General features: G+C 35.4%; 1 long non-coding RNA gene across 1 annotated transcript; it reads left to right on the top strand.

Annotated features, from left to right (window-relative positions):
- The first annotated feature begins 5,563 nt into the window (after positions 1–5,563).
- LOC149918482 (uncharacterized) lies at positions 5,564–16,366 on the top strand. The gene is made up of 4 exons (XR_016465511.1): positions 5,564–5,628; positions 7,053–7,085; positions 14,405–14,492; positions 14,944–16,366. It is a non-coding gene; the product is annotated as an uncharacterized LOC149918482 (long non-coding RNA).
- The last annotated feature ends 867 nt before the right edge of the window (positions 16,367–17,233 follow it).

Below are 17,233 nucleotides of genomic sequence, written 5' to 3'. Positions count from 1 at the left end.
TGTGATGACTGAAAATCAGCCTTACTTCTGAGAAATATTGTTGATCTCTTTGTTTTAGGATGAGATGGACTACTGGTCCATTTCTTTACTTTAAATCTGCTCTCACATTTAAAAAACGTAATAGCCACCTATCTTTTAACATTCAAACTTCGAGGAAAAAATACTAAAATCTACTAGAACCCTTTAGTTTTCCATAAAAAGATTGAGCTTGATACATGAAGGAATACTTAAAAAAAAAAAAAAAAAAAAAAAGTCTAGATCAAATAGTTTTACATTAAACAAGAATTTCAGAATAAAGCACAACTGGCTTATTGTCCCCTCTTGCATAAGCAATCTTTGAGTATCTTTAGATATAGGCAAAACAAGTAAGGTATAAAGGTGACAGTATCTGCTACAGAGTTAGTGCAACTAGCTTGTAAGTACAACAGAATTGCAGGACTGTTTGAAAACCTAATTTACATGAGTGTTTTCCTTTTTATATGGTGACAGGAAAATGAAGCCCAAATAAAGAAGAATGGAACATGCAATATGCTAACAAACAGACTTCTTTCCTTTTTGCTTCATTTTTTAAAAGAACTACACTAGACTACTGCAATTGGTTTCCAAAATCAAGACAGCTAAATAACCCACAAAAATGACTATACTAGATAGTTGGTGAAGTCTGGCACTCTGCTAAAGAGTGTAGGAGGAATACGTTTAGGACAACATTCTCAACAGAATAAATCTACTTAGAATTTCCCGTTATTCAAGTGTTTTTGTTTTTTGTTTTTGTTTTTTAGAAATAAGTCCTGGAACATAACAGAAAGAACATCAAGTTCATGTACTGCAAGGCATAAGGAAATAAATTACAGAAATTTTGACTTTTTACTTATATAGATCTGGAACGCTACCTTATTTTTGGTGAGACTCAAATGCCATAATTTGCTTCAAACCCGGACAGGGAGTAGATTTTTACTGAAAATCTCAAAGGACTTTCACATGTTGTATCTTAATAGCCTAGTGGAGAATTTTGCCTAGAATGTTTTTTCTTCTGTCTTTCCAACTCTGAAAGCAATACATAGCATACTAATTCCCATTGAGTAGAAGGTTATAAAATAAACCAACAGGTTCCAAAATGTGTGTGTGTGTATATATATATGTGTGTAGGTATATATATATGTATATGCAAATACATACACAGATATCTTTGTCATTAAATAGCTTTCATATTATTTGTTTTAATAACATTGATAGTTTTTTTTAAGACAAATGATGAATGCTGTAATAAAAATTGTCCCTCTTTGCATCACTAGCAAATTGGTTTTAGAATATATGTATTTGTATTGATTATGCTGTATTGAAATATATCCTAGGCTAATACGAATTGCTACTAAAACTTGCAGCAGCTACAAACATACAGCATAATCTCTGGAAAAGAAATTGTCAAAAGTTTCCAGGAAAGTGAATCAAGAATGAGAGGAGTAATGAAGGGGAAAACTAAAGATCAATAGCATAGTAAATTACAGCCTCCCTAGTGCAAATTTTGGTTCTGAAACCAAAATAAAAATTGACCTTGTGCCAGGTCTATACATGTGGCTATATGTCATGTGCAGAGACTCACCTGAGCTTTGTGAGCCAAAAATTCTTTACTCTTCAACTACATTTCAGAGATGCTGTTTTCCCTTTCCTTCACAAAGTACATGAATAGGTGACAGATGACCACCTGCTGATGTTGCAGAAAAGTTTAAAAGACTTGTTAATGAGATTCATAATTTTTACACAAATCAAAATACAGTAATTATTAAAAAGTGCACAAAATATGCATCTACTAAATAAAATATGATGTAGACAGACATTGAGAGCAATCACTAGGTTCTTAACTGGAGTTAACCTATCTATTAAAAAACATCACAATACAGGCATGATTTAAATATAATTACTTAAGCATAAGCGTTACTCAGCATAAACACCTTGCACAACTAGATGATTTTTTTCATCTGTACTCTCTAGAATTTATTGCATAAGCAGAGATTTTTTTTCATTTTTGATATAGTTATGCAGTGAGTACAATAGGATCTGGTATTTAAGACCTAGTTCATACTCCAGAGTCCTCCAATTTGACTAAGTTGTTTGAAAGCATTAAAAAAAAAAAAAAGATACCTGGTAAGAAGTTGCAACCCACTTATCTCAAGTAGTCAATGAACTGGACGTCTACATAGAAAGGTAGGATGTTCACTGGTGTAGTTTGTATCTTGTTAGAAAATTCTGCTGAAAAATGTGTCCTGATAGCCTATGCAATGTCAGAATAAGATGACTTTTGTAGAAGGTATTCTAGCAAAAGAAGGTGGCATATACTATATATACCATATACGGGTATATGGCCCATAGTTTATTGGGATACAGGTTTCAGTTCATTTGGTCACTTGATTGAAAAGTTCATCAGGCTGAGCACGCTGGACCCTTGATACTCTCCTGCTTTCCTTAAGCTCTAGAGCAACTTTGACATTCTGGAATTTTGAGCAATGGGCAGCTTTTTCTCTCCTCAAGAGGTCAGTCTGAGTGCATGCATCAGCTTGGAAAGTCTGGTTTTCCACATCAGTATGGCCTCTGTGGTGGGTAGTCACCATGCTTGTTTCAGTAGTGAGCTGCTCCCTGCTCTTCCCAAATGAGGAGAGGGAGGAAACATTTACAACAGAGTTCATCACCTCATAGAATAATAACTGAGTGACATTCTAGTTATAACTCCTTGCCTGTCATCCCCCAGGGGAGACAAGACTGTCAAAAAGCACAGTGGAAGAGGATTATAATACTAGACACTGATTTTAAAATATAGTATGCTCTCTAATTTTCAGAAGATCTTAAGTATCTAACTTGACTCTTTTCTAAGTAGAATAATTTTGGGAAGAATGTATGTAAAATAATAAAGAGCCTTGGAGGCCAGGAGACATGTTTCCTCCTGAAGAAGACTAGAGAATAATATTGCATTGTAAGAGAGTTGTTCAGGACTCTAACAGACATCTTCATCATTCAGTATTTATTTCCTGTGTAAAACAAGAATCTTTCTAATATAGATTTTGACAAATTATTCAGCCAATTTATGTCAGTCACTCAAGGTGCAATATTTTACCTTTTTGTTTTCCAAGAAAATATATCAATAACAGTGGAAATGAACATAATTACATTTCAATTATTCATAGCCAATCTATTAGTTACACTTAGTAGTCTTTATCTCCTACTCTGTAACTTTCACCGTAGACTAAGTTTAATCATCTTACACTGTTAAGTGCATACACAAGAACATTAACCATGATAGCATGTCAGAGTTTTAAATTCCCATCCATCTTGAAAACAGTTTACATTGCCATTGTCCTGAATTAAATAGGGATGTTACAATAAAACACAATAAAATAATAACACAGTAATAAAATAACTCTATCTTTCAAGCTCCAAAATGGACTTGGGGGGTGCCGGTGGATGGCAAGTAATGTGCCCTTACAACCCAGAAAGCCAACCGAAAAGAAGTGCAGTCAGCAGGTTGAGGCAGGTGATCCTGCCCCTGTGCTCTGGGCTGGTGCATCTGGAGTGCTGCATCCAGATGTGGAATACTCTGTACAGGAGAGATGTGGACCTGCTTGAGTGTGTTACAGAGAATGGCCACAATAAGGTCCAAGGGATCTTTCCCCGTGAGGTAAGGTTGAGAGGGCTGGGGCTGTTCATTCCGGAGAAGGCTTTGTGGGGGCCTTTCAGTATCTAAAAAGTGACTATAAGAAAGGACAGACTCTTTAACAGGGCGTGTTGTATAGGACAAGAGGAAATCGTTTCAAACTAAAAGAGGTGAGATTCTGGATATAAGGAAAATGTTTTTTTGCAGTAAGGATGGTGAGGCACTGGAACAGGTTGACCAGAGAGTTAGTGGATGCCTCATCCCTGGAGACATTCATGGTTAGGCTGGATGGTGCTCTAAGCAACCTTTCTAGGTGTAAATTTCCCTTTTCACTGCAGGAGAGTTGAGCTAGATGACCTTTTAAGAGTCTGTTCTAACACAATTCTGTGATTCTATAATTTTATGTAAGGCTCACTTTTTCATGACATCTTCATTAAATTAGTTAATACACTGATTTCTACACATGGAGAATCTAGTGGGAAATCTTAACACGTTGGCTTAGTGGCAGTTGGAAAGTTCTCTGCTTTTCAGATGTGACTGAAATTCATCACCAAACATATACAAGTCTACTATGAGAGAGAAAAAGTCTGACTTAATGCTGTATTTCTTTTTCTTTCTCTGTTAGCACTGCACCAACACACAGATACTTTCAAGCATTCGTATAATACTGCCCATTCATTTACTTCCCCAGTGCAATGCTCTCCTTTAACAGTAAAACATTTGCGAAACATTTCAGGAACTTCAGATATGGGAAATGAACTACTTGAAACATAAGACTGTATATTTTGGGTCTACAGTGAGTAAAGATAAGATTTTAATGCAAACCTAGTACATTTTACGGGAACATGATCATGTTGACACATAACTGTATAGGCTTACCCCATGTCTGTTTTTTTAATGCATGAAGTAAGAAACATGGTTTAGGTGTTGTTGTAATTAAATCCTTGCTGGTTTAATTGTCAAACAGTTCTCTGTAGGGTATACTGGAGTTATTTAGAGCCACTAAATCTATGTTAGAACAACAACAAACAAAATGTTTAAGATTGTAAAAAAACAACTGCTATGAATTCAGTACATTGCCAAAAATAGATAGAGCAAGAGTCGTGAGGTACTCTGAAATAATGTAGCAAAGCTCTCTTCAATATGTAGATTTAAGTCAAATCTGACTGATGCACATTCAGATTTATGAATTCTTTAAAGATCCAGTAAGCTGGAACTCATTTGCAATTGAAATAAAGTGTAACTTGAAAGTCATTCTCTTAAAAAGAAGGCGAAAGAATGAAGAAAGGGGAGCTTTCCAGCTGAATAGATTCACACAATTAATCAAACTTTTTCTGGAATAGCTTGCAAATAAACAGTGGTTATTATCAGGAACAAGAGCAACAGAATAGCCACATTTCTTCCAGTGACAAATTAAGTGATTATTTTAACTTGTTCAAAGCATAATATTATACCATTACTAGATGGTTTAATAAGGAAGAAACTCAAACTATTTCATTAGCAGACTGTGGTTGCTACTGTATGTTTTTTAAAATTCTTTTTAGCTTCTTGAGTTCAAAGGCGACCTTCTGCTCTAGTGGAAAGTGAAACATTTAGTGTTTCAACTGAAATGAATTTACTCGGAATTATACTGGAAAAAAGATATGAAACCTTTTTACCTACTTGTTAAATCAGGTTAAATATTAGGAAAAATAAATGCTCCGAAAGAGTGGTCTGGTGCTGCAATGGGCTGCGGAGGGAGGTTGTTGAGTCACCATCTGTGTGGGAACTGCTGAGTCATGGCCTGAACCTCTGGTTAATCACCTGAGACGAGCAATGAGTCAGCCCTGGGAGCACAGGTGAAAGCAATTCACCTGTGCTGCAGGAAGTGGTGGAGCCTGGCTTCACCTCTCCTAGACCCATTTAAGAGCTGACTACCAGTGGGGAAGGATCTCTCTTCTGAAGATCCGCTCCACTGGACTTTCCTGAGCGAGCCCATGATATGGGTGAGCATCCTATCTATTCTCTTTGTCTTGCTTTGCCTGACTTTCTTGTTTATTTCATTATTATAACCTCTTAATATTCTTTGATTATACAATATTCCTTGATTATACACTACCTTAATGTTCTTTGATTATACACCATCCCTGGAGGTGTCTGAGAAAAATGTAGACACTGTACTGTGAAACGTGGTTTACTGGGAAAATATTGGTGGTACGTGGACAATTTGACTGGATGATCTTGGAGGTCCTTTCCAACCATAATGATTCTATGATTCAAATATTCCAAATTATTTTTCCTTTGTCCTTATCTATATAGTGTAAGATATACTAGAGGTGAAGATCTCCCTATTATTTTATGATTTTAAAAAGAGTGAGAAAAAGTGTTGAGTTGTAGAGCTGCTCCAAATGCTGCTAGTTGGTTAGAGCACTGGAGGAGTAATACTGGATTGCAGGGTTCTGCACTGGCTTTCAGTCTACCGTTGTTGAAAGTATTTAATCAGTGGTTTCTTAGGTGACCCACTTTCCAAAACAGATGATTATACAATTAAATCAAAGCTTTTTCTATAGGGACTGTTTCTTATTTTTACATAGTTAAAATGCATAGAGATTACCTTTATCCTTTCTGTGCTTTGAATCAAAGCTGTAAAAAGCTTTGTATCACTGAAGCAATTTCATGGTAGGATCTTCCACGCTTCTGCCCCTGATGTATTAGATATCTAATCTACTAAATTGTTTAGACTACCTTAATGGTAAAAGGGAAGTAAATTGGAAGGGATTGTCCTGCTCCGTTGGACACCGTGTGCTGGTGCATCCTTACCTTGAACATTGTGTGCTGTTTGGGCACGACAATAAAAGGAGGATTTAAAACTGTTAGAAATTGTCTGAAGGAGGACTACAAAGATGGTAGGGGGCTAGAGGGTAAGATGTGTCAGAAGAAGCTGAGGTCAGTTCTTGTGTTCTGTCAAGAGGAGATTGAGGGGTGGCTTACAGCTTTCTCATGGGGGGAGCAGAGGCATGCACTGGTCTCTTTTCTGTAGTGACAGCAACTGAACCTGAGGGAATGGCACAGAGCTGCATCAGGGGAAGGTCAGGCTGGGCATTATGAAAATGTTTTTCGCAGAGAAGGTGATCCTGGAAAAGGTCTCTTGGGAAGCATGTTGAAGAAGCACTAGAACAATGTTCTCAGACTTATGATTTGAATTTGGGACAGTCCTGTGAGGAGGAGCTGAATTCCATGATCCTCATGGGTTCCTTTTATGATTCAGCTCATTAATTTTGTTTCTTTTTTCATGTCTTTAGAATTAAATGTGGTATCCCATTTAAATGCCCACATCTTCTAGGCTACAAGCCAAATCAAAGTCAGGCTGTAAAGTATCAAAACAGTTCCTTTTTCTGATTTTTTTTTTTTTTTTTTTAATTCTCTGCAGAACATGAATGATATCTCCTGAGCTTCTGAGATTGTGAGTAATCTGTAATAGAAAATGAGCAGCATCACCTCAGCCTAAAGGGAGATTAAAAAAAATAAAAAAAAGTTGCTTTAGATTGCAGTGGGTGTGATATTTCACTATAAGTTTTTATTTTTGTGGGAATATAGTGCAGTGGTAGGAAAAAAAATGGACCTGAAATGTAATGAAGAAATATTTTTGTCTTTTGTTTTTGTAGGACACAAACTCTTTACCTTACAGCTTTCTAGAGGTTTAAAGCATCGTTAACTCTGAGACCATAATTCATTGATTAAAAAAAAAAACTGTGAGAAATAAAAGTACAATTTTTTTTTCTAGACTGTATGTCTGCTTTGCCAGAATTTACATAGCAGCTTTCTATCTTTTACTTTCCCTAATACTGTATCTCTTAAAACCATTGCTTCTAAGAAGTCCAACCTGTCTTTTGGATTTAGTCCTTATTAATGTGTTGGCCACTGTTTTCATTATCTTATATTAATTTTTAGTATACTTCTTTCATTTTGTCATATTTAAACCTTAAATCAATAAAAAATCATAAAAGCTCTGTCATTTTGAATGGAGGAGCTGCCCAGTTTTACTAGCCTTTTTGATGAGATGATCTAAAACATATGCTATTATCATTGTTATAGCTGTAAGAAAATTTTATTTTTTGCTTTTATGGTGTGGTATCTCTATTTAAAGAGTTACTGTTATAAAATTGAATATGGTAATGTAGATTGACAAGCTTCATTTTGTAATTTAAAAATTAATTGTATAAAAACTATTTTATTCCATTGGAACTTTATGGATTACATAAAGAACTTTTAACTTTGATTTCTGCTGTTACTCTTGATGAAACATAAAAGTTAACAGTTTAGGGAAACATTTTATTTCTTAAGCACTGCAGCTCAGAAAAAAATTTGTACACTATTTATTTAAGGAGAAACAAATCAACATTTCAGAAACCAGCTGATTTTGAAGAAGATGGCAAAGTGCTTGTATTTTGCCTAAGTTCAGTCTGAGTACTAACAGAAGAGCTTCCCCAGCACAGTTGGTACAGCCATATGGCATAGTGTAACTCCAAAGGTGAAAACCCTGTGAAAATCTGCTAATTTCATAATGGAGACTACAATAAGAATATACCTATCCAGGTCACAGTCCAAGTAGTTTAGTAGTGTTTCAGTATTTCTGTTGACAAAACTTCTCACAATACTTAGCGTTTTGAGAATTATTTCAGAAAATCACAAAATGTTTATTATACCTGCCAAATCTCTGAGTGACCTTTGAGATGTGCTGTCTAAATTGTGAAACGTTAAAAAGCCTTTGGTGTCTGGCAGTTAACAAAAGCTGACAGACAATAGTATGATCTGATATATGGGAGGAGTTTCTGCAAGTTGGTTTGTCTTTTCATTCTTTTTAGTTTTGTTATTCCACCACAAGTATCATGAGCAAGGCATTGATTTATATATGTATGAAAAAAATATTTCTGGGGTAGAATATTCCTTTTCTTTTAAATGGGCTATGAGTAATAATCCTTGAAAATAATTGTACGCATGGAAAACTTATGCACAATATACAGCTATGCTACTTCAGACTTTGTTCGGCTTACTGCTTCTGTTTTATTTTATTTACTAAGCAGCATAACATTTTTGTCTCCTCATTTAGCAAGTGGCTGAGGTGCTTAAATACCCTTATGCTAAAGGTTTAACTGATGGAAATTCGATTTCTGTTTAATCTCTTTTTGTAAGTGACAAGTAATTTATCATGTCTAGCTATGTGCCTCCGCTATGTAGGATAAAATATTTCTTTGGAAATTTCCTAACAAGAAACAGATAGATTGAATGGGGAAATATTTATATGTCCAACTATAACTGTTTTATTCTTTCTGGTTACTTATTGATCTGTAGGAAGAGGAGAAAACCCATTTTGTATGTCCTATGAGAAATGTATATTTGGCCAGTCTTGTAAAGAGAATTTAAGATTTCTGAACTGAGACAAAACTCATTTTATCCTCTTTCCCAGACTAAGTTGTCTCACTGACTTGCTCATGTGATTAGCTTGGTGCTTTTTTCTTTTTCTTTGAAATATCATGGTGCTGACAGCAATTTCATCTGTACTTGGTCACAGAACTTAGGCTTACGTGTAAGCAGATACATACAGAAAGCTCCACATCTTCATCAGCTGCTCATACATTCCTTTCTATCTACAGTTGAGTACATTGGCACAGCTGTACTGACAGTGGTAGCGCAGGGAACATATTAGCACTGCAAATGTCAACAAGAACGACTTGAGTAGACTAGTGGGGCTCTATTGTTATAGAAATCCAGCCTTAGCAAGATAGCTCAGTACAAAAGGTTTTTTGAATGGCCTTCATACTGTCTTTTTCTTGAAGAGCAGAGTTTGGAAGCAAGTCTTTTTTTTTTAATTTGTTTTGTTTTTTAATAAATGGAGTTCAGTTATTAACACTGCCATAGAGAAAACATTGATGATTGTATATAATTGCCCAATGTTGGCAGTTAAGATCTAATGTTATCTTCTAATAAGATGATGTTATGCTCCAGTCACAAAATTCATTGTCTAATCACAAAATATGCCATAAGCATGATATTCAGGAATCCCGAGAGTTGAGGATTATATCTTTCTGCACTGTCAAATACAGTGGCCTTTGTTTCACATTTGAGAAATCAATATTTTTACAGTAAAAGAATGACACACCCCCAGATAGTGAAAATAAATTAATAATAATATTTTTATGGTGGAAAAATAAAGGACATAGATTATGAAATTAATTTCCATGTCTTAGTACCTGTTGAATAGATGGAATTTTTAATAGAAAAAAAATAAGTTAATGATTGATGATTACTATGTTAACTCTTTTTGATAAATAAATAGAAGACTAGCTAGGACTAAATGAGAACACATTTACTTACTGCTAAGATAAATATTTCATTACCTTCTGGATTAATGAAAATGGCACATACCTTCATTTATTCACCTATCCATTTAAAATACAGTAAAACATTTGAGCCAATATATGAGCTCAAATGTATGAGCCAGCAATGTGTGCTTGTAGCCCAGAAGGCCAGTCATGTCCTGGTTTGCATCAAGAAAAGTGTGGCCAGCAGGTCAAAGGGGGTGATTTTGCCTTTCTGCTCTACTCTTCTGAGACCCCACCTAAAGTACTGCATCCAGTTCTGGGGCCTCCAACAAAAGAATGACATTGAGCTCTTGGAGCAGGTTCAGAGAAGGGCCATGAAGATGATCAGAGGGCTGGAGCACCTCCCCTGACAGGCTGAGAGATCTGGAGCTCTTCAGCCAAGAGAAGAGAGAGCTCTGGGGAGCTTTCATGTACTGGGAGGTCACCTTCCAGTACATGAAGGGGACCTTCAGGAAAGTTGGGGAGGGACTTTTCATAAGGCCATGTAGTAACAGGACGAGGGGAAATGAGTTTAAACTGGATGAGGATAGATTTAGACTAGGTATTAGGAAGAAATTATTTACTGTGAGGGTGGTGAGTTGGTGGAATAGGTTGTCCAGTGAGGTTGTGAATCCCTCCTCCCTGGAAGCATTCAAGACCAAGCTGGATAGGGCTTTGAGCAGAAGGTGTCCCTGCCTATAGCAGAGGAGTTGGAACTCTAGGTGATCTTAAAGGTCCTTTCCAACCCAAACTATTTTATGATTTTTTATGTTTTTAAGTTTAAATGGTGTGAAGGAGTCTGGAGGACATGTTTTGAAGGGGAGGGAGAGACTGCTATTTTCATAAGGCATGGAGCAAGACATCTTAAAAGTTAGAGCCATAGAGAGACCCACAGGTCAAGCACAGAGCCTGGGAGTTCAAGAAATGACCTTGATTCTGATGGTAGGAATGGCCTGAGGACCATAGGGGAATGGAGCGAAGCTCACTAAACTGAAACGTTTGAAGTTTCTGTAACCCCACCTCCAAAAGGAGATGTGCAGTCACCATTTGCATCTATTCAGTCTTTCCTCATCATTTCAAATTTTTTTTCTGCTTAAGAAGCCAACTGTACCAGTTCACATTCTAATAAAACATAGTGCTTTTCAAGTTAAAGTGTCTTCTGATTTCCTCTGGGAATCTCACTGATGTAAACTCCCATCCTTCCACACTTTGACAGGAACATAAGATTTCAGTTGTATTATTTGCAATTTAGAATAGCGTATATTGCCATCATTGTAGCTATAAAGGTCCAGAAATAAGTTGTCATAAAATGTAGAAATCTAGAGGTGAATATATTCCCTGCATTGTTAATTTTCACTGTATGTTAGTAATACGCAGGTAAGTGGGCCATATTTGTAAATATGTTTTGTTAATCTCCAACACAAAGAGAAAAAGCAAACTAATAATAACATTATGATTCAAGTATTCATCAGATTAAAAGATTTCAAAATATTGATGATTTTATTAATTTACTTTGGGAATCAATATTATGAAATGACATTTAAGTAAAATGTGTTTGGCAGTAGGGAAAAAAAATCACATTGTTATATTGAAGGAATAGCAAAGACAGCATGTTCTACCTAACAGAATATTTGATGGTAGTAGAACCATATAATCATTTCTAATTATATTGCCAGGATGAACAAAATGGAGTTGGAGATTTGAAGCTCAAAACAGTGCAGTGTTCCTGATTTCATCTGAAAGTGGGAATTTGAAAGACCTTTGTCCAAAGCAATTTAATGTATTAAACATTTGAAAAATCACTTAGCGAAAGTTGGTCTAAAAAACTGCTACAAACTCATGGTGTTTTGTCTTCTGCTTGTGTTTTTTTCTTCCCTCCCCCCCCCCACATTTAAATGAATAAGAGAAAAGTAGAAATATTTATAAAGCTTTTACTGGAAGAAGGAATAGCAGGTTTTCTGAAGTACTGTCTATTATACTGTCTAATATATGATCTGCCATTTAGAGCAATTGCTTTCCTGAATATGAGCAGAAGAATTTTATAAAGTATAAAGGAAATAAAAATGATGTCTAACCTATATTCTTGAGACATAAGAATAAAATTTACACAATGTACATGTGAATAGATAAGAACCCAGGCTCTCTTCTACTGTAGTTCTTCAAATGATTTTAGGTGATCTTAGCCAGAGTAGTTTATTCTGAATAACTTCTCAGTGAACTGTGATTAAGTATAAGGTAAGGTGCAGTAGCATGTCTTTTAATTTGTGTGAATCAGTGGGTAGTCAAATATTACTCAAGTCTAGGGAGTCTTCTAAATTTTTCTTTGTGACAACTGCTGGAAAGAAGTAAAAAAAAAAAAAAAAAAAAAAATTATAGACATACGCAAAAATAAAGAAAGTCATTTCCTTTCCTGGTTTGGTGTAGTGATTGTAGCAGGAATGAGCAATGTTCCTGTTCCAGTCTGTGAGTTGTAAATTGCAACTAGAAGAGTCAACACGCACAGTCAAAGGAGCAAGAGCAGAAGAAGCAGATTTTAAACTCTCATCCTTCCTACTACAGAGAATGTCATGTCCTGCTCACAAGATTTCATTTATTCTGTCTTTGTGGATGACTCAAAAGCTGGGCTCTCTGAAGAGTGACTTTCACAGTTTGAAAAGACAGAGAAAACCAGAAGGATCCCCCTATTTTTGAAATTGTTATACTGAAAAAATGGAAACTGAAGAGAAATGGGTTTATTTCTGAGAGAGCCTGTAGATCCTTTGGGGAGCTAATGTCAATGATCTAAATTAAGGTGCTTCAGTGAAACTTGGTCTTTGTTTGGAACAATGACCCTGAACGGGAGCTCATGGTTTCCTTCTGCACTTATGACATGGAAAATGTTTGGAACTGTGATCTCACAGATTTTACGAAGTTCTGGTACTTATTCATTGTTGCTCTAGAAATGACTAGAACTTTACTTCAGTTACAGAAGCAAGGCTATGGTCCTACAACCTTTGGGGACATGTAACTCACTGAGATGAAAATGTCACCAAGATGAATAATGAAGTACTTAATAAAATTAACTTTCTTTTTATTTCTCATTCAGTAAGTACTTAGCTCATTACAAACTGCTGCAGAAAGATTTTATTGTAGATACTTTGAAAAATACGGTTATTGCCTACAATTTACTGTTTGTTAATTATTTTATTCGGAGTTCTCTAATTAAAAGCTTCTGTCCTTTTCTATTTCTTGTGACTGAGATTAAACAGATAATAATAAGTTTTATTGAAAAGTTCAGAATCCTATAGTTCAAGTGTAATTTATCACTAAAGAAATGTGATAAAGACTAGCTGAGATAAACATTCACTATGTTATCATTATTATTTGTCCAGAAGGACCAAAGAGATGAAACAACAGCTTGTTATTTATGGCTATATTTTCTGTTATTGAAAAAGAATTGTGGGAACCCCAAGGTCACAATAAAAGAAGCAGCAGGAAAAACGTTTAATTTTGCTCCTTCTATTACTTCAGACTTAGATCTTTCAGAGCTTGAAAGAACGTGTCCATTATTTGTATATTCTTAAGTTGTAAACCTTACCCACAGGATTGTAATGATGATCTGCAGAATATTTGAATGAAAAATCCTCATTCTCGCCCTTAAAATACTCTAGTCAACTTCTAAGTTGGCCATTAAAAATGCTCTCTCTTCTCTCTCTTCCTTTTCTTTAATAAGATGTAGATAAGATGTGAGGAGCTGTAAATTCACATAAGGATTGTCTCTGAAGAATCAGTAATTGGGATTTTTTCATGTTTAGTCTATCATCCAGTGTCGATATCTGTTTTCCTCTTGCTTTGTTTTCTGTATTTGTAACTAATTATTAACTCATCAATTATAATGGCTTAGTCATAGCATGAGTCTGGTGACTGAAATGCAATTGGCAGGTAATCCTAATGTGCAAATCTATGAGAGATTGCAAGATCAACATAACAAGCCTTGCACCATATATGTTTAGTTAAAGCAGGCATATATTTTCATTATTACTCTAGAATACGCATAAAGCTTTTTTTGAATCAAAGTTTAACTGGGGTCCCAGAGGTAAATTATATGGAACAAAAATTAAGGAATTTGCTTTCTCTCTAAAAGCATCTGTTAACACCTGAGAAAACTATTGGAGATGGAGGTGTTTTTTTCTATCTTTTCCCTTAACATAGCGTGTTTTAAAAATAATATATTAGTCTTCCATATTGAACAGCATTTTTGTTTTCCATTACTGAGCATTATTGTGATAGCCGGGTATAGTCTGCTATTTTTGTTTGTTTCTGTTTGTTTATTTCTTTGTTTTTCAAGCCCATCTCCTATTCTATTCTAAGTGTGGATTTATCTGACCTATCAAGTAATCAGCTCCACCAGGAACCTTTAATGAGGTTTTCTTTTTGACAGTGAGTATGTACGAAAAGCCTGATCAGCAATCTGAAGATATTTTTCTGGGCATGACTGCAATGGAGTTTACTTTCTGCACAACAGCCTGGTATGATGCTGTATTTTAGATTCGTGACTCAAACAGTATTTATTTGTACCAAACCAATGTTTTGATAATGCTGAGCAGTACTTGCACAGCATCGAGATTTTCCCACCCTTTATTCCTCTATTTTTTTTTTTATTTTACTTTTGCTTTTAACTATGAACGATTTACAGGAACAGGTAATCAAAGGGAATGCAGGGTTCAAGCTTGATTTCTCCTTCTCATCAATGTAAATATCCTAAAAGAAAATTGCAATGTAACACTGTACTGTAAACATTTTATTAGGAAGCCAATATCCTCTGGTTTTTGAAAGCAAAGTGTGGTTTTGATGAACTCATCCATGCCTTCTGATCTATGGAAATGAGCACATTAATTCAGGAAGTTCTTTTAATTTTTATGTGAAATTGAGACTTCTGAAGCATTGCGGTGGTGTGTGTTTTTTTTTTTTTTTTTACAGGGCTGAAGTAGAAGTATAGGAGATGGAACAGTTTATTCTGGAATAAATTCAAATAAAAAAAAATATTTTAACAACAATGTCAAATAGTAAAATACCTTTCATTCTCCAAACTGAACTTTCCAAGAATTGAGTTCTTGAACACAGAAGATTAATATCAGTCTTGGGACTATTATCCATAGTAGCACAAGACAATGAACACGGCTGGAAGACAGGAAGCAGGGGATTTGACTAGGTGATCTCCAGAAGTCCCTTCCAACTCATGCAACTTTGTGATTCTCTCCAATCGGATGTCCACAATATTGATCCTTCATAAATGTCAGTTTGATGGAAGTATCTTAAAGGGATTTTTTCAAGTGATGCAGGGCTTGACATTCAGACTACACAAGTGAAAACTATTAGTAAGCCTAAACCAGTAGAAAAGGCTGCTTTATGGTTTTGTTTTTGTGTTTGATTATGCTTAACTACTGAAATGCATGTAACTATGCCTGCTGAACTGTGATTTGAATGACTTCCTCAATGCAATCCTCCGTTTTCTGTCTCTCGGATGTGAAGTATAATGCTAACCTTTTAATAAAAGGCTTTGGGATTAGCTGAAGGTGATTAAAGGAACAAATCATTATTAAAATTAAAGATTCCTTGCTGTGAAGGATAGTCAAAAGATTTAACAGTAGCAAAGGAACCAAAATCCAATGTGGACTGGAAGTCAAGCTAAAGAAAAAAGCCTCAAAAACAAAACACATGAGAAAGACCTTCAAAAATGTCCTTGATGACTCAACATTCTTTATAGTTAATTTTTCACATTTTAATCATTAATGCAGAGCAGGACAGGCCATTCGGCAGTTATAGTTGTGTTTGCAGGCACTACAACTGAGAAACTGCAGGATTTGTCCCAGCTGGTTGGAACATGCTGTGTTTCTGAGGGAATCACTGGGAGAGGGAATGACTGGGGGGACCATCCTCCCTGCCAGCCATCCTGCAAGCTGCTGCCCACATCCAGTGAGGGCAGAGAGCATGTTTCTTCTGGATTGCTTAGAAATCAGTTTTGTGTGTGGGTGTTGTTCCCGACTGTTCCAAGCAGATGACAAGTAGAACTAAGAGTTATGCAGTAGTTTATGCTTGGAAAACAGTTTGGGGGTTGGTCTGGGAAAGAAGCTGTAGCATTTGTGTAACTGGGAAAAGACAAGTGAATTACATATTCTTCTGCACTGGTGATTTCACTTTAACCCTAGCAGGTCATTTTGTTTCGCAGTTAGCATTTTAGAATCTGAAAAATGAGTAACATCTTTACAAGTCCTTCCTCTTAAATATTAATGTTTTCTCTAGTTTCTGAAGTTTGTGAACACCCAAGATAGAGCCAAGCAGCATCTTACACGTGTAATTGCTAAAAAAAAATTGCTATTTCATGGGGGAAAAAAAAAAAAATTCCAACCCTAACAAAACACAATAATAATTTTAAAAATCCAATGGAACAAAGATGGCTTTGTTTATGCAAAACTAATTGCCTATTTGTTTTTTTTTTTTTTTTCTTTCCCCCTTTGGAAACTTGAAAATCAGGTGTTCAGTGGTTTTCTTCTCTGTTATTTGCTGAATGTCTTGGGATAACAAAACTGGGTTTGTTAGTTTGACAGATACGACCAAGGCAAGAATGCTCTTCATGGTAAATCTTTTAGTTTAACAGTATGGTTGTGTTGTAAATAACACAGGGAATAAATAGATGATAATCTTTCTCCTGCAATGATCTTCAGTAAGATGCAGGCATAATTTAAGAAGCAAACAAAACCAGTCCATCCTTTTCTCAATCTCCACCTCATTCTTGCTCTCAAATACTTTTGTTCAACTTATACTTCTATTGTAGGTGAGAATTTGATATATCAAATAGTGCTGTTGTATTCTTTGTATCTGTTGTAATTTCCATGGAAATAAGTAGGAAGCATTACTTTCAGAGCAACGTATGTAAATGATAAGTAACCTGAAGCCTTCTAACTCAGATAAATGCTTATAAAGACCTCAATGAAAGTTGAAGTTTAAAATGTTTGATTCTGATTGAAAAAAAGCTTTTAAGTTGCCAGTCTTACAATAAATGCACTAAAGGGTGAATGCCACATTTAAATAGATAAAGCCTTATGTCTGAATAGCAAGAACACTAAAATCCATGACTACATAATAAGAATGTATTAACTTGATGGGTCTCATCTACTTTTGCTCAGAGGAGGGTGAAATAGGTGTAAATTTAAAGAACTAGAGAGAATTATGCCTGCATTAAATAAGAAAGAGTAAGTGTAATGAGATG

The sequence above is a fragment of the Phasianus colchicus genome, chromosome 3 (assembly GCF_987193195.1).
Source record: "Phasianus colchicus chromosome 3, bPhaCol1.hap1.1, whole genome shotgun sequence".
Taxonomy (NCBI): Eukaryota; Metazoa; Chordata; class Aves; order Galliformes; family Phasianidae; genus Phasianus; species Phasianus colchicus.
This window is presented reverse-complemented; position numbering and strand designations above follow the sequence as displayed.